This window comes from Lipotes vexillifer, unplaced genomic scaffold, assembly GCF_000442215.2.
Source record: "Lipotes vexillifer unplaced genomic scaffold, Lipotes_vexillifer_v1.1 scaffold182, whole genome shotgun sequence".
Lineage (NCBI taxonomy): Eukaryota > Metazoa > Chordata > Mammalia > Artiodactyla > Lipotidae > Lipotes > Lipotes vexillifer.
Window position 1 is genome coordinate 8,066,622 of NW_006798798.1, and position 6,224 is coordinate 8,072,845.

The window sequence follows — 6,224 nt, forward strand, 5'->3', positions numbered from 1 at the left end:
CTTTCCCTAAAGGTAGATTCATATCTAAATTAAAAATTTAAAAAGGAATCATAATATGTAAACCATTCTTTTGCTTTTTTTCTCTCAGACACTTTTCTATACCAGCACATACATAGTTGTCTATTTTATTTTATTTATTTATTTTCTTTGCGGTACGCGGGCCTCTCACCGTTGTGGCCTCTCCCGTTGCAGAGCACAGGCTCCGGACGCGCCGGCTCAGCAGCTCATAGGCGCAGCTGCTCCGCGGCATGTGGGATCTTCCCAGACCAGGGCACGAACCCGTGTCCCCTGCATCGGCAGGCAGACTCTCAACCACTGCGCCACCAGGGAAGCCCCAGTTGTCTATTTTAAACAGCTCTGAGTATTTGATTATGCGGATGTCTCACAAGTTATTTCACTAGCACGAACAGGGTGTTCTGGTGGTGAATTTTCAGCTGTTGTAGGTCTGTGCGCACCAAGCCCTTTGTGGATGTGGTAATAGTTGCCCCTGTTCTTTGAAACTCTTGAATGAATTGATTCTTCCTTGTTTGCTTTTTGATACTGAGGAGTGAACTGTATGCTCTCCTATTTTTTTGTATAAAATAGTATTTTCAGATGTCTGAGGATATTGTAGCAAATCATTTCCCTTTGGCCATTATCCTTAGAATTCTAAGTGGCTTTAATGAAAAGAGTAGAGCTGTTTTTAGTGATGGAAGGGTGTGCTGCAGCATTTTTGGCAAAGGATTAACCTGAGGAAGGCATGGTCAGTGTTGTCATAGAAATGTGAGCCCTAGGAGTCTGTGTGATAGCATCTGACCACACCTGTAGGACGTGCTGAGTTCTGAGACATGACAGGGGGTGGGGGGCATGGAAAATCTGAGCAGGGTGTTTTTAGCAACACTCTCTAAAGAAGTGATTGGGAAACTGCAGCTCGTAGTCACTGCCTACATATGGCCTACACGCTAAGTATGGCTTTTGCATTTTTTTAATAGTTGAAAAAAATCAAAAGAATATTTTAAGGCGTGAAAGTTATATGAAATACATTTTTATTGGAATGACAGCCATGGTTGTTCATTTACATATTGCCTTAGGCTGCTTTCATGCTACCATGACAGAGTTGAATAGTTAGTCTAGGTGACCCATGAAGCTTGAAAGAAAGACAGTCCTTGCTTTGCACAGTTTTCAACATGCACAGATTTCAGTTACTACAATATATTAACTGTGAGTACTTGGGTACAGAACAAGTTTCAGCTACTAGCTCCTCAGTCACAAATCATCGTGTAAATTACACATATGCATAGTGATTGGTCACTGCACATCTGTTACCCAGTTCATACACAGCAAAGCATGTAGTTGTGTTGCTTCCTTGTTTCCCAGTATATGTGACAGTTTACAAAAATGGTTAATCACTAGAGGAAGTTGGCCAAAAAAAGCACCAAAGTGTAGCAAAGAGAAAAAGTGATAACGCTGGAAGTGAAATTCCAATTGAACGTAAATGGAGTGATAGAAGAATGAGTTAACTGTGGGAATGTTGACACTGCTTGCCATTTGAGACCGCATATGCAGCCAGCGGAGCTTATCGACAGAAATGAGGAAAGTAGTTGTGACAAAAAAAAGGATGATCCAGTGGAAGTAATGCTGGCAGAAACTTCCACAAAAAGTCAAGCAACTCTCAGCAATTTTGTGTCATTGAAAGAGCAAAGGATAAAATGTTGGAAGCTGATCCAAACCTAGAAAGAGGTGTGACACTTCACTAAGGCGAACTGAAAAGATGCTTGCTCTGTATCATGAGTTATATGAGTAAAGACCTTCACAAGCACTGTTCAGACTACTCTTGGTGACTTATTTATTTACAAAGAAGATTAAACACTTTGATTCTCAAGTTTTTGTTTGTTTTTTTTTTTTTCATTTATTTATTTTTGGCTGTGTTGGGTCTGTTGCTGCGCACGGGCTTCTCATTGCGGTGGCTTCTCTTGTTGCAGAGCACGGGCTCTAGGTGCGCAGGCTTCAGTAGTTGTGGCGCACAGTTGCTCCATGGCCTGTGGGATCTTCCCGGACCGGAGATCGAACCCGTGTCCCCTGCATTGGCAGGCGGATTCTTAACCACTGTGCCACCAAGGAAGCCCCAATTCTCAAATTTCTAATGTTTTAACTTATAGTGTACTAAATAAATATTCATTTTATTTTATTTATTTTTAGTATTCTATACATTTATAGCCCACAGTTTTTTGTTTTAAAGATCACAGAACAATCATAATTGTTCCCATTGCTCTGCATGATTTCACACTATTCTGCCTGTATTTACTATTTGGCCCATGATAAAAAAAGTTTACTGACCTTCGCTCTAGAGAAAACAGATGGGGGGAGGAGAAGGACCATTTCATGAGTGGCTCCAAGCTTGTGAGGTGATCCAGGGCTTTCTTATTAGTATACAGTGGGGCAAGAAGTTGGTGTTCTTCAGTTTATAGCATCCACGGGAGTAAAAAGTGTATCAAGGGACTTCCCTGGTGGAGCGGTGGTTAAGAATCCCCCTGCCAATGCAGGGGACACGGGTTTGATCCCTGGTCCGGGAAGATCCCACATGCTCTGGAGCAACTAAGCCTGTGCACCACAACTACTGAGCCTGCGCTCTAGAGCCCGCGAGCCACAGCTGCTGAAGCCCGCACACCTTAGAGCCCGAGCTCTGCAACAAGAGAAGCCACTGCACTGAGAAGCGCGCACACTGCAACGAAGAGTAGTCCCCGCTCGCTGCAACTAGAGAATGCCTGCGCGCAGCAATGAAGACCCAACGCAGCCAAAAATAAATAAATAAAATTTTTTTAAAAAAAGCTCAAGCAACTTTAGAACCAGAGAAACCTGTTTTCTATGACAAAGACCAGTCTGTTTGGCAATTTTCTAATAGCCAATGTTCAAAATGCCTGCCAGGGTTTTGTAATTTAGGTTCATATGTCAGATAATGTGTGATTTTAACCATTTTTAATACTTTTCCAAGAGAATGTTACTGTTTCCGAAAGGCAGGAATTCCATTTTTCCATATTCTGAAGCAAGTGTATCCAAATTTGGTGCCCTTCAGCTTTTCCCTGTTTTTCTTATTGTTTTGAAAACTTATAGAACGTATTTAATTTTGCACTAGCATTTGTGAGCACAGAAATAGAACTTGAAACATATTTTTCATGATTGTTTTCCAAAACTATTCTGAGACCAGTATATCATTTCGTCATCTCTTAATAAGAACAGTTATTTATTAAGGAATAACTTCCTGAAAATTGTCCAACCGAGCCCGCTTCAGCCTTGGCCAGTTCTTTGGTATGGTGCTATCTATGACCCTGTCATTGAGTGTCACCATAAACAGGCCTAGCAGAGGGCCTGGCCTTGGTGAGCCCTCCAGTTGTGATGAAGCCTTGAGGAATGTTTTGGCTTTTAGGCAACTTCAGTTTAATGTTTTTCCCACTGCCTGTCACTATAGTGATTTTTTTTCTTTCTTTCCATCCAAGGGGTCGTTTTGTTTGTGCCTGCGCTCTCTAATCAGACCAATTTGAATTCATATACAGCTTTGCTGCTTGCTTAGCTTAACCTACCCAAAGCCTCAGTGTTCTGCTTTGTAAAGGGCAGGGGTGGGGGTGTTACTGCATGAGTCACAGTTTTATTGTGACTATTAGAAATCGTGCATAGAATGTGCCTGGCATCAAGCTTAGTGAAGGCAGTGAAACAGGGTGTCAAGAAATAAGACATGCTCTGCATTTTGGTTCATTTTGATTTTAAGCTGGGTCTACCAAAGTATAGTATTTTGACTTTTTTGATTTTTTTTTTTTTTTTTTGCGGTACACGGGCCTCTCAACTGCTGTGGCCTCTCCCGTTGCGGAGCACAGGCTCCGGACACGCAGGCTCAGCGGCCATGGCTCCCGGGGCTAACCCCTCCCCGGCATGTGGGATCTTCCCAGACTGGGTCACGAACCCCTGTCCCTGGCATCGGCAGGCGGACTCTCAACCACTGCGCCACCAGGGAAGCCCTGAAGTTTTTTTAAGGAAGGTGATAAGTCATGGAAGTCATCTTACATACTAAAGTATTTCTGGCTTTTTGTACAAGCTTTTTGGAGAACAACAAAAGAGAAAATGCACTGATGTTATTTGGAGTGAGGTGAACAACATGTGGCCTGTGTTTCCTAAAGGAACATTCTCTCCTTTGAAATGAACCGAGCAAGCAAACAAAAACAAAATCCTTTTTCATGAGATTACTTCCTTAAGCCTAGAGAGTAAAAATGTATATGATGGAAGCTTGAAAGCAGTTTAGTTAGTAAAAGCATGTGACAAAATGAGACTTTTCTCCATTTGACAAGGAGCCTCCATACTCAGAGAAGGGACTCTGTCTTGACACAGTGTGTGGTTAAATTTCATCTTAATTGAACCTAGCTTTGGCCAACTAATCTCCTTAGAACCCTTTTACTCTAATTAAATTTATTTTAAAAAGAGATCAGCTTTTACCCCAATTTTTAAAAAATAAAAACGAAAGAGACTAGCTTTTTTCTGTTTTTATTATAGGAATTTTCAAATGTACACAGAAGGGGTGAAAACAGTTTTATGAGTGCCCATAGACCATCACTCAGCTTCAACAATTGTCAGCATTCTGTCTTTTCAGATATACTGTGTTTTTAGTCCAGGTTCTCTCCTAATAAAGAGACATTTCTAAATTCTCCTGGGACAAAAATGAAGTCACCCCCATCCCCTCCTATCCCACCCAAGGAACCTGAAACTGAAAATAAGGCTGCTTCTGAAACTTAAGCTATGAGATCAATGTGTGATCATTGACAGCAGATATGAGCAGCCGTCTGAGACAGAATAGCCTCTCAGGCCCACAAAATTTGTAATGAAGGAACCATCACATCTACAGAAAGAATGGTCCAGTCAGGAAGAGGCATTGGTCAGTGGTGGAAGTCAGAAAAGTAAGTGTTCCAGAGGCAGACCTTGACTGTGCTCTCTTGACCTAAGCGCTTCCCGAGCTGTCTGCTGCAAGCCTCTAGTCTGCCTGGTAGATCCCAGTAGAGAGTAAGTTCACAGGAATCCTATGGAGAACTTCCTTACTGTGACTCCAAATCACCTGCTCCATTTCAGCTTGCTATCCGAGGTGGTATGTTGGTACACATCCACCCCGCTGGACAGTTATTTTCTCAGTGTCCTCCTGTGTGCTTTGTTAGTAAGATCAGCATCCCTGTGCCTCATCAGCTCTGGGGCACTAAGAGTGCCTGTCTGAGCCTACAGAGATGAGGGCCAGATTCTGTGCAGTGTTTCCTTCACCAAGGTAACTGCCCTCCATCCCTAGATGAGCTTTTCCCTCTTCCTCTTTATGCACCCTCAGGCTTCTATACCTGCACAGAATGTATCTGGCACCCTTGCTTATGAAAAGCCACCAAATTCTCACCCTTTATACTATGTTCGCCGTGCTGCATTCTCTGCTGTGGTGTCTGGCAGTTCCCACCTGGCTGGCTTGAGCTTTGTTTGGCCACTCTCAGGTGTTTGTTTCAATTGAGACATAATTCACATTCTGTACATTTGACCCATTTAAAGTGTACAATTCCTCCCTCAGGGTTTTTGTTTAAAAGATTGTACCTGAAGCTGCTCAGGAAGCAAGGACACAAAGCAGTCAATGATCCCCAGGGCTCTCAGCTTGGCAGGGCATTGGATAGGCTGTTGCCAAACCTTGGCAGCAGTGGGGTGCTCCCGCCTCGATGTTGTTTTCAGTTTTGGATCATAAGTGGATCATGTGTGGGTCCTCTCCATCTTGTCTTGTTTTTAGCAGTGCTGCCTCTGGCATTTGACAGCCATGTGGCTTGGGCAGAAATAGATACCAAAGAACTCTTCTCCTTCCGTGTCTTCCCTGGGCCTTGTTGATTGCGTTTGTTTTGTGACCTTTGCACATTGTCAAAATTACCTGTTCCACGTGCACACCCAGCTGGTTCTGGTTGATGTGTTGTATGGACAAAAGGTGCCTGGGCCTATTTTTAAAAAAAACTGACTTAGTAAAGTATTTACATACCATAAAATCACTTGTTTTAAGTATACAACCCAGGGCTTCCCCGGTGGCACAGTGGTTGAGAGTCTGCCTGCCGATGCAGGGGACGCGGGTTCGTGCCCCGGTCCGAGAGGATCCCACATGCCGCGGAGCGGCTGGGCCTGTGAGCCGTGGCCGCTGAGCCTGCGCGTCTGGAGCCTGTGCTCCGCAACGGGAGAGGCCACAACAGTGAGAGGCC